General features: G+C 34.3%; 1 non-coding gene across 1 annotated transcript; it reads right to left on the reverse strand.

Annotated features, from left to right (window-relative positions):
• Positions 1-1901: 1901 nt before the first annotated feature.
• Positions 1902-2062, reverse strand: LOC127800919 (U1 spliceosomal RNA). Its single transcript, XR_008022905.1, has one exon. It is a non-coding gene; the product is annotated as a U1 spliceosomal RNA (small nuclear RNA).
• Positions 2063-11872: the final 9810 nt, after the last annotated feature.

Consider the following 11872-nt stretch of genomic DNA (forward strand, 5'->3'; position numbering starts at 1 on the left):
AATTGTTGATAACTAGATCTAAGGTCAAGTTTAGAAAAAATTGTAACATGTTTCAGTTCATCTAATAGGTCTTCGATAAGAAGAATAAGGAATTTGTCTTTGATTGTGACAATATTTAATTAGCAGGAGTCAACACAAAAACGCAACGAGCCATCTTTCTTTTTTAACTAACAATATAGGTGATGCAAATGAGCTATGACTTGGATTGATGAGAGATTTTTAAAGCATCTCTTTTGTATCTCTATCTTTTGGTTAAGAGAGTAATGATAGGACTGGGAATTAACAAGATATGTGTTAGGTTTGAGGTTAATTATGTGGTCAAGGTGTCATGTGGAAGGTAGGGAATTTAGGCCCTACAGATAAATCCCCAAATTCAGCTAGTAGTATATTAAGAAGGTCGATTAGTGTGCCTCTATGTTAGGTTGGGGTAGACTACTCACAATCAACATGAAATCCCCTGCTGATTCCAGCTCTTCCTCCGTCCAATTCGTAGCTTGAATGGAAAAAAAGTGAGTCACCTAATTCATCTTATGCTATATTATCTTCTACAACCTTCTCCATCTAATTATCTTGCATATCCCAACCTCCTTACTCCATGTTAAAGTCATTTTTCCACTATCCTTCTCAAATGTCACCTCAATTTTATTGAAGTCGTCTTTCATCCAATCTACCTAACACCACATCACACCCTCCTAGTACCTCCCAGGTTCTTCATCCTAGTTTCTTCATCTATTGAAAGTATCCACATAAATCACTCTGACCAAGAATCAACTCAGATGCCAAAATTGTCAGATCCTAAAAGATCTAGTAATTGATATACAGTTGATCTCCTCTACGAGAAAGAGAGAATGAGGGAGAAAAGTAGAGCGATAATTGAAAGGAGGAATTTACAATGAAATTGATTAATGCTTCCAGATTGCCTCTGTTAGCTAGATCGGTATCTTTTTATACATCCCCTAATTACATAAGACTTTCCAGCCCAACAACGTAACCGCCTTAGTACAACTTGTTATTGCTTTCCCTAAGTACAACATATCACTGCACTAACTTCATTTATCTAGACCACTGCTATAGTTGGTAATTACATGACACCGATTTGCATGTATGATTTCATATTGAATTTCTTCGAGATCTAAAGTGCATATTACTGTTAGGAAACCAAAAATCCATCCTTGGACTGATGATGCACTTTCAAGTCCGAGGAATTATTTCTTTCACCAAGATCAGTCGCTCTTACTACCCTCCAGCACAAACAAATCGTCAACGTCAGCGCACCGTTAGAACTTTGCCATTGCGAAATTTCTTTACTAAAGACACCTAGTTGCATCATTGTTTTCCTTTAAAGCCCACAAATAAGCATTGTAGGGCCCAAAGACGTTGAACAGGCCCAAAACTAACATTTCAACTCCTTGCAAGGCCCAGAACTAACTATTCAATTCCTTACTCTTGCTCAAAATTCCCACGTTCAAATGGCAGAAAATATCTAATTTTCAAATTAGGCCCAAAACAATCTCGGCCACTTGTGATTAACATCCAGAAGGTAGAAAACATCGAAAACCCCACCATAACTAACTTGAATTCCTTACCATTTCTCAGAATTCCCAGACACTCGCATGGCAGGGAACATTAATTTTAACCCATAAATAAATATCGTCGGCCTCAAACACCAATTTGACAGTCCAGAACTAGCTTCACATTTTCTTACTAATTTCACTCTTGCTCAAACTTCCCCCGTTCGAATGGCAGAACAAATCTATTTTTCAATTCAGACCCTAAGCCATTGTAAAGGCCAGAAACAAAATCCAAAGCCATCCACTAACTGCATTAGATACAATGAAATTACCACAACGAGTGGGGCCAGAAGCTTTTAACGGGCCTAAACCTTTGTCTAGGAAATTTGGACAGGGGCCGCGCGAACGCAGGCCCCCGCTATCACAAATTATGACGTAGGCTCGACCACTTGGGCCGACCTTAGGCGGACGCACCTCCTCAGTGCAATGGAGGCCGTCAACCTAGGCCATGGACCTTGTTGATCGTCCATCGACCCCGTCCAGGTAAGTATGTTGACCCATCTGCCGAGACTATATTATATAGACTTTCGTGACCGAGCATTCTTTCAGCAGCTCCGATGTGGGATATTGCGATCTCCTCTTCATCATTTACCGTTATTATGGAACTTAAAATGACTATCAGCCTTTAATACCTTTGAAAGTAAATATAATAAAGTCTGATAGTCATGGGGTTATATGTACGGAGTTATGCTCATGTTTACGTTTATGTATTAAAAAAAAAAAAACTGAAATAAATTAGAATTATAACTTGTATGTTATTGTCATACTATGTTTGTAATAGTTAAAAGACATTTGGAATATACCAACAGTGGAGGAAAATTTAAAACAGGTCTGGTGGGTAGTAAAAGATTAAACTAGCCAACTAATTAGTGACCAATCCTATTCAATTCATTAGTTTATTTATTTTAAAATACTATAAATAACAATAATTTGAAAGACCTTAAAAATTGATGTCATAAGTTGGTGACAAAACCTTACTCAAGAATGACAACACGACGAAAATATTTATATTGATTATTGTTGATATATAAATAAATTTTGTAATTTATATATTTGATCTTATGTTTATTTTATAATTTTTTTGTTTTTATTTTATTATGTGTTTATTTATTTAATAAAAATAAATCCCTATTCTACCTCTATATAATCCAATTTAACGCATCATCCTCTTTTGGAATCATTGTTCTTACGTAATCTTTCGACGCTCGTGTTTTCAATTTTGACAGATGAGATAAATCGCGTGTGGAGATTTTGCCTCAATACGTAGGGTAAGGAATTGAACCCATAATCGAATTTTAACTTATCGTGGTCTAACCACTTAACATGTGCTGTGAGACATGATTCTCTTTTATTTCTTGTTTACGAGGACTCCAAAAACATAAATTAATTAGACAAATATATGCATGAAATACGGTAATCTCTTTGATGGGGTAGATTTATTTAATTTAACATATGACATCCTAAGAAACATCTATGTAAAAGAAAAATAATTTTACACGTGACATTCTAATGTAAAACACATTTTCAACTGTTAAAAGAGCATGTGGTCTATGGGATAGTTTGTTGTGGTCGACTAGTTTTGTGAGTACCAAACCACCTTGAAAGTGGTTGTCACCACCATTTTTCAGCTAGGCTATTTTTAGACCAAGGCAATATAAGTTATTCTATATACAAATTACATTAACCTCTATAAAAGATTGCTATTTTTGACTAAGACAGAGACATGAATCGTTATAGAAGGAATAACATATATATTATAAAAAGTTATCACACTTATGGAGAGTGCTAAACTCTACTAATCTACAAATTTTCACAGCTATACATCTGTGGGTAAGTGACATGCTTTCTCTCCACTCATGTATAAGTGGATTTAATTGTATTTTCCCATACTTTATTATGTGAAACTTAGCACGTATTCAAGCCCAAAACATTGTTAAACTCCAATTTGAGCACTTGAACCACACAAATTACCCTTTCTTATAACTTATGTGCATTAAAAAAAAATATACTAATTTAGAAGTTAGCATCAACAATAAATTGGAAAAACCCTCAATTTCAATCTTGAACTTTATGATTTTAGTTCGTTTACCCCTCAACTCTTTCTTTTTTTTTTTTTTTTTACTTAAAGTCCATCTTGAACTTTTCTACTATGCTCAAGGGTGTTAAAATAAAATAATTCTGATGCTTACAAAAATTTATCTTCCTAAAAATTACAAAAATTGTTTTCAACTTATGCTTAAAGGTATTGCACACATTTACATATACATGCTCTATCTTCCCTTCACATCTAGGTATCTTCAATCGACCTAAGTTGTGGCTCAATCAATCGAAGTAATGCAAAGAATGTGTATTTGTATGTATGTAACTTCGGTCAATCGAAGTTTATCTTCAATAGACAGAAGTTGGCCAAAAAATTGGTCTCCATCTTCAATAGACTGATAAGTCGACCGAACATTTTGGCTTAAGTCACTAATTAACTTAAGTCGATCAAAGTTTATCTTCAGTCGACTTAAGGCAATCAGACCTTTGACGTTTGATCTTTGGTCCATCGAAGTTAACAATCATCTTTGTCTCCTCATTCGTATTTCATGCACGCCAAGAGATATATTGTAATACCCCATGTTCGTATGAAGTTGCCATGTAATTTCGATGAGTTTAGAATACCGAAAAATTGGATTAATATCAGTTATAAGTACCAAATCAACTTTAGGGAATGCCCCGTAATGAAATTGTCTAAGGAAAATGACATGGTCTTGACGAGCGTTTCGAGATAGGATTTATGATATCGAAAGAAATCGAATTGGGAACAATTTATGGTACAGCTAAAATACAATTGTTATTTAGGCTGTAAAACCGAATTATCGTAGGGGACTCCCGAAAAATCAACGGAACCCTAGGGGGGCTCCGGTTTTGCGTAATGAGCAACCCTTCAGTGGTTTCGAGATTAAATGACAGCCTGGTAAAGACACTTGGTCAAATCGTCCTTTTTACTATGTTTTGAGTTATTAATTTTGGATTTTCAGTATTGTAATGCAATTTAATTTGGCGTTTGAGGGTATACTTGCAATTTGGGAAGTTGCATAGATGAAATAGAAGTAAAAATTATGGTTTAATGTGTAATTTTTCTTAATTTAAGGTGTAATATATAATTATATATATATATTTATATGTATGTACATAGCAAAGCAGGCGCCTCTGCAAATTGATGATCGATTATGCACGCAATCTCCATGCTCTGCAAACGTGTGGCTAGCGATTGAGTGATTTTCAAGCAAGAAAATATGGGTAGTGAGGTGAGGGAGTAGTGATTCACCTATAAAATTGGAGCAGATGTGGCCGATTGAGAAGCAGCAAGAGAGAGTTTGAGAGAGAGCTTGGCCACAAGCTTTAGCCAAGCATGGTGATAGCAGAGAGAGCGAGAGAGAGAGAAAGATCATATCAGATTGAGTGAGAAAGAGGGAAAGGGTCGAATTTGGCCATGGCAGTGAGCTAGAGCAGCCATGGCCGCGATCTGTAAGACGCGCAAAGGAGCTAGGGGCTGGCTGTAACACCCCGCCTCACAGGGCATTAATATATGCTAGGATTTTTTTTTTTTTTATATCAAACATAAACCAACAATAAATCCTCAACATAACCTTTATACATTAACACTCTCAAACATGGTGAATGAGTGATATACTTTAAACATAAGCGGAAGCAAGACAGAACCTGCAAGAAACTTTGAAAACATACATACGTGGTTACATACACATCGTTCACCCAACCTAATATTACAAATATTGCTAAAATCTTAAACAATACAACTGAATGAAATAGATGGTCCTAACCCCACATGGGGGCCACAAATTTCTGTGAAGCTCATGCCTCTATCACTTCCTTGTCCTTCCGGCCGCTTTTCTTGCTTGAAACGTGGAATATTTTAGGGACATAATCCAATATTAGAAGATGAAATCTTCTAAGTGAGGGTTAATAAGTATGAATGAATGAATGATGCATGGATATTTATAAACAAATACCCCAATATAACTTCCCTGACCCATTAGCCCGGCACGGAACCCTAGGCAGAATCCCGAACATTTGCAGGATAATCCTAACGTTGTTCCATCAATTGCCCTTGGAGAATTACGGCTACACTCTTAAGGTGACATCCCAATCCCATGTATGAGTTTTAATATGACAATAATATTATGTCATACATACCTCACGACTTTTCATGCAACAATACATGAAGATGATAATAAAATACGTAGATATCATGCATAAAAAGGTAATCATATCATATGAGTTATAGGGACAAAATCACTCACCTTAAAATAAAAATTCGACTTGCCTCGATTTGCGTGTCAACCTTGAAAATATTACAAATTGTCAAGATCCTTGGACAAATCACTTCCTGGCCAATAATTTCCAATAAAAATCAATAATCTAATTTTTCTAGACTTTTCCTTATTTTTTCTCTATTTTTCTCTATTTTTTTATAGCCATAAATTCTTCCAAAATTCCTAATAAATATTTTATTCAATTTTTTCCTCATGAAAATTCTTAAAATAACATTTACAATTTCCATAAATTGTTTTGGAATTTTTCAAAACCTCTTCCTATTTTTTTCTAATTAAGTTTTCTTTCAAAAATTAAAAATAATTATTTTATAATGAAATTTACAAAATAAAAATTCATAAAAGTAAACTATTCCTTTTTCCTATATTTCTGGATATTTTTCCATAACTTTATCCATCTTATTTCTATTTTTACTCTATTTTTCTTTATTTTCAGCATTTAAAAATAATAAAAATTATCTCCGATCATCTTCTCCAGTGCCGGCACACCGGAAAATTAAACTGACTATATCAAAAGATATCTTATCTTGATTTTATCACTGTAGCCAAATTTGAGATTGAAATAACACTTGAAAGACCTCCCTCCGAGCAAAAATCAGTCCGGCTTCGGCGAGATTCGATTTTTCCGGCAAAGCTCCGATTACCCCTCAAATGAACTCCAAAATTCCTCAAACTTTTCAAAAATGATTCTCACCTCATAGACAACAAAATCCCTATCGTTTGGTGCCTTAATTTATTCAAAAATGAGGTCGATTTGAAGCTCAAATCTTGTAAAACTCTAAGCCATCATATCTTCTATTTATAGGCGATTTCGAGCCCTTAAATGACAGATCTCGTTTCAATCAAGGCCTCTGATGTCCCCTATTGCCCTTAACAAGTCCCAAATCCACTGAAAGAGCTCCATTTTCGTGATCTAAGTGGCCAAAACTTTCGGCCATTTTTTCTTCAATTTTCGGCCATCCCATTGCTTGTTGTCGGCTAAGCTCTTTATAAGAGATGCTCCCTGAGCAACTCTTGTGCCCTCCCTGTGGCCGATTTCGGTGATTTGATGGGTTGGTCGGCCATAGTTGTTTGGAGATTTTCATAAAATTGCACTTTGGCCCCTCAAACTTTGGCTTTCTCACTTTGGCCCATTTCACCAAGCTCCTCGACTTTTAATAATTTCCTATAGGTCCCTCAAGTCCTAAAACATCATTTTAACCCCTGATGATTCCAAAAAATATCGTTTCGACCTCCCTCTAGCAATTCCGAAAAACTGCACTTAGGCTTGAATCTTCGTTTTGACCCTAAACCTTTTCATTTCTTCTTGAAACCACTGAAGGGTTGTTCTACATACTAAATATGAACTTTCTTGTAGTTCTGTTGACCCCTCAAAGGTCTCCTGCATTGATTCAATTTTTCAGTCAAAATCATAGCTGTATTTTTAGCTGTACCGAAAATCATTCCTGATCCAATTTCTTTCGATACTAAAAATCATTTCTTGAAATTCTTAATAGGTATATGCCTATTTCTTTAGGTATATGAGCCCCCGGGTGTTCCCTTTAGTCGATTTAGATATTTTCTCAGGCTCTTCTGATACCGATTTCCTTTGAAACCTCATATTTCTTACCCGAAAGTTTTTCAGGTATTACATTGGCTCAGCTGGCTAAGGCAACTGGAGGATGCGAATGTGGCTAAGGTGAGGACATGTGGTGGTGGGTAGTCGGAGGGAGCCGTGGCAAGTGGCCAGCAGTCATTGACGCACAGTTGCAGGCGGCCATGGCCGCGAGCTCCGCAGCTGGTCGCGAGGCAAGAGAGGCTACCGCAATGGCAACTCGCGGCGGCGACTGTGGTGCGGCCGGTGGAGGCAGCAGTAGCTGGTGAGGGAGGTAGCAGCGCGCGGGCGGCGGTCACAAGAAGAAGAAGACGCAAGTCGCGCGGGAGAAGAGGAAGAAGAAAAATGATGAAGGGAAGAAAAGAAAAGAAAATGGAGAAAATTCTTGAAAAATCCTGAAAAAATAGGATTTGATGATTTATTATTATTTCAGAGATTTTGGCAAAGAAAATTGTCCCGGCACGCATTTCGATGATGTGACACGCATATCGAGTAAGCCGGTGAGGCTAAGTCAAGGTAAGTAAAATTCTCTAGAAAAATTCAGAAATTCAGAAATATTATTTTATGAATTTTCATAGTGAAATATTTGAGAAAATATTTTAGAATTATTTAGTTTGGTTTTATTGGAGAAAATTATGAAGAAATAGAAAGAAAATTAAAGAAAATGCCAGAAATTATGGAAAAATAGGTTTTAATATTTATTTAAATAATTATGGTGAATATGATGCTTTGAGGAATAAGTTGAAGTGACTTGTAGAATTTTTAGGTTGACACGCAAATCGAGGCGATGCACGAGGCAAAGCACGAATATCGAGGTAGCTCGATAAGCTTGAGAAGGTAAGTGGTATTGTCCAATTAAAGTTAGTTTATGAAAAATGCTTGGTTTGTAAGTGATTTATGTTTCTCGAAAATATTTTCATCATATTGACATATTCTGATATGTATCCATCACGTAGACTACATACATGACATGACTATGAAATGCATAAATACATGTTGATATCATTGATCACTCGCATTGAGACCGTAGGGAGTACGAACTGACACCGCTGCTTTACCAAGAGTGCACCCATACACTCCGTCTTCGAAAGAGGTGGCCGCAAAAATGGTAGGTAGAATGAGGGGTGCAATTGACACCTACGAGGAAAGACATTGCATACACACATGATATAACATTATGTACCCTTACTTAGATGGTTCATCATCTAATTTGGGTTTTGCCCCTGGAATATTCAAACGTTCCAGGTAGAGATTGTAGCAAATTCGAGGATAAATGAGGCATGAAATAGCACTTGGCAGAGTGCATGAAGAAAGAAATTTATGTTATGTAGCCCATGTATTTAAGTTCTGCTACTTTGAATTCTGAACGTTTTGATGAATGTTGATTTATATTCTTATGGTTAATGAAGATGTAAGAATTGATTTATGATTAATATTAAAATATCAGGTTTCGATCTTTGCTTCCGCATTTGATGGGTATAATAATTCTCTTTCGAGATTAATGTATGGAAATTCTGGGACGGATTCGAGAAATGATGTGGTTTAGTTTTAGTGTTTGAAAGAAAAAAATTATTGTCCCAAGTTATAACACGCCCGGGAAAGCGAGGCGTTACATATATTCCATGGTCATGCTTTTCTCTGAACCCTATTACTTAAACCTGACATTCCCATGCATAAAGACAAGTTTCTTTTTTATAAATAAAGCTACTTTTAGTTAACTTTTTGAAGATTCTAATTTAGTCTAACACATATGCTATTTTTTGTCTCCATAAAGTTTATGTTCAATTATACTTCAGGTTATCCCCTTATCTTTATCAATTTGACAGTGTGTACAATGTACTCTCATGTTTATATTGATTCTAACAGTTGCTGAAAAAGTAAAAGATAAAGCTGATGTAAATTTCAAATATACCTTCAGTTTTTCACTTTCTTCATGTGCCCATACTTTTCTCAAAAAAATGTCACTATATATGTAGAATCAGTTGTTGATGAGAGCAAGGTGAACAAAATTTGAAGAGCATTCAAACAAGAGAGTTCAAATATTGGTGAACAATTTGTTGTTATTGCTAATTACTTATTTGATTGAAGTTCTTGGTTGTAAGTTTATTGTTTACTCACTTGTATGTGAGGAGATTGTATGTGTTAGTGTTTATTCTTATTTAGGCAAAGAATTTTCTGTTGGTTCTAGCTCCAATTAAAAGTTAGAGTTATTATCTCCCTAATAGAACCTCAAGCTTAATCTTGAGAGAAATGATTGAGCTCTTTATACAGCTGAACCTCTATAAAATTCTTATGTGTCTTGTGATTGCATGTTTCATCTATATTCACATTTATTGTAATCTCAAGATTAAAGATCACATTAAAAAGATTTTGCAATATAAAGCAATAGTTAAATATTTTCGAAAAACCCAATTCACCCATTTCTTAGATATTTATCTGGGCAACATTTTCAAATAGCTTAATTTGAGAGTGAATTCGAGTAAAAACACTTCAAGAGCAAAGTGAACCAAAATTATCATTTTAAGGTCATGGTAAACCATTATAGAAAGTTTTAGAGTTAAATTATTAATGTTAAATGCTCTAATACTAGGTATAGATTACATCTAGTATATAATAATGATACTTGTATGATAATCTTGTAATTAATAAAATGGTCATCTATTCATTCATTGCTCTCTAATTGTGTATAAACGAATCCCTAGATTTCCTAATGATCTTATTATTAAGTTGTTAAGATTATGTGACAAAAATTTAAAATACAAGATTTTTTAAAGTTATTCCTAATCCTATGATTTTTCAAATGGAGACTATGATTGATCAATTATGGACTAGCACATAAGTTACTACATTTGATTAGTATAAGATAGTAATAATAAATAATAGTGAGTTGCATGACATATTACATCAAATGTAGATAATAGACATATGAGTAGGTATTAGTTAAACATTTGTTGAATGTGATGCTTGTAACATATCGCATGGCTGAAATGATTAATGATCTATTATTGGTTTTCGATTGTGCATCTGGTCCTTAGACTGGAGGCGATAGAGTTGTCTTGTGCACTGGTGTTAGATATTTATCATTGAGTGAAACCATTCAGTGTGAGAGATGAGAATGCTCTCTATATGATGTATGGAGGCAGATATTGACTGATGAGATTTATTGATCTTTGGCGTGAGGTGAACATCATATACAATCTCAATTGGTTGTGATTAGAAAACCGTTAGTGTGCGCATGATCAGAAATAAGTTTTCAATGTCGAAAGAGTTTTGATGTGTCATTTTAATCACACCATATTAGATCTTGACATAGTTACCTAGTCTTATGAGTTTGACTTGCTCAATCGAGATGTTAGTTAGTGGAAGGATTATAGCGCACGATAATCAAAAGCTCTAATACGTTTATTTGAATTATTGACTCCATTGCCATTAAGGTCTTCTTAACATTAAACTAAAACTTTTTTAATCTTTATTATACATTTTCAAGAATCAATATTTGTGACTACACTTTTGTCTAAGTATGGCTATTTTTTAATGCTTCAATGTATTTATAGTAAAAATGTTTTATTGTCACATTTTTTTCTTTAAGTATGGTTAATAATTTAACCACATTTTTTAAATGTAACAAATGCGTTAATGATTATAATTTTAATGAATTATTTTAGATATTAATATTGTGATACATAAAAGTGTGGTGATTATAAGATTTGTCCATACTCTCTTATGTGTGTCTAATTTAATTTAGTAACATAAGGTCACACATTTTCTTGCGTGGTTATATAAATGCGGTTCTGTATAATAATTTTTTTTATAAATAATGACAATTTAGCTATTTTTGAAATCATATTTGAAATTACCAAAACTATAGCTTGACTATTTAGATGATTTGAAAAAAAAATAACACAATAATAATTTAATGTGTGTGTATGTTATAAATAAATATAAAGGTGCAAAACAACTAGTTGTTTATATCCATGTGTAAAAGAATGCTTATGTACAAAGACAATTCAATTTTTAAAAGAATTAAAATTTATCAATAATAGTTAATATTTATAATTTTATATTATAATTTTGTTATTTAACTTAAGAATCAATTAAAATTTATAGTTTTATGAATAAATAAAAAATTTATTTGATTAAGTGATTGGTCAGTTTCACAATTTTAAAATTATCAAATTATAACCAAATATTAATTTTGTAAAATTGCGATTTAGCATGGTAAGAGGCCCGGGGAGGATATCCGGGTTGGACAATGGTTATATGGATTTGCGCCCGTGGGCCAGGCTTCAGTTCAACAGGGAGTTGGAGGACTCATTTTAACTCGTGTAACTCGAGCGGTTCCGCTCACCAACTAGGTCACTCAAAACCCT

The sequence above is a fragment of the Diospyros lotus genome, chromosome 4 (genome assembly GCF_014633365.1).
Source record: "Diospyros lotus cultivar Yz01 chromosome 4, ASM1463336v1, whole genome shotgun sequence".
In the NCBI taxonomy this organism is placed as follows: Eukaryota; Viridiplantae; Streptophyta; class Magnoliopsida; order Ericales; family Ebenaceae; genus Diospyros; species Diospyros lotus.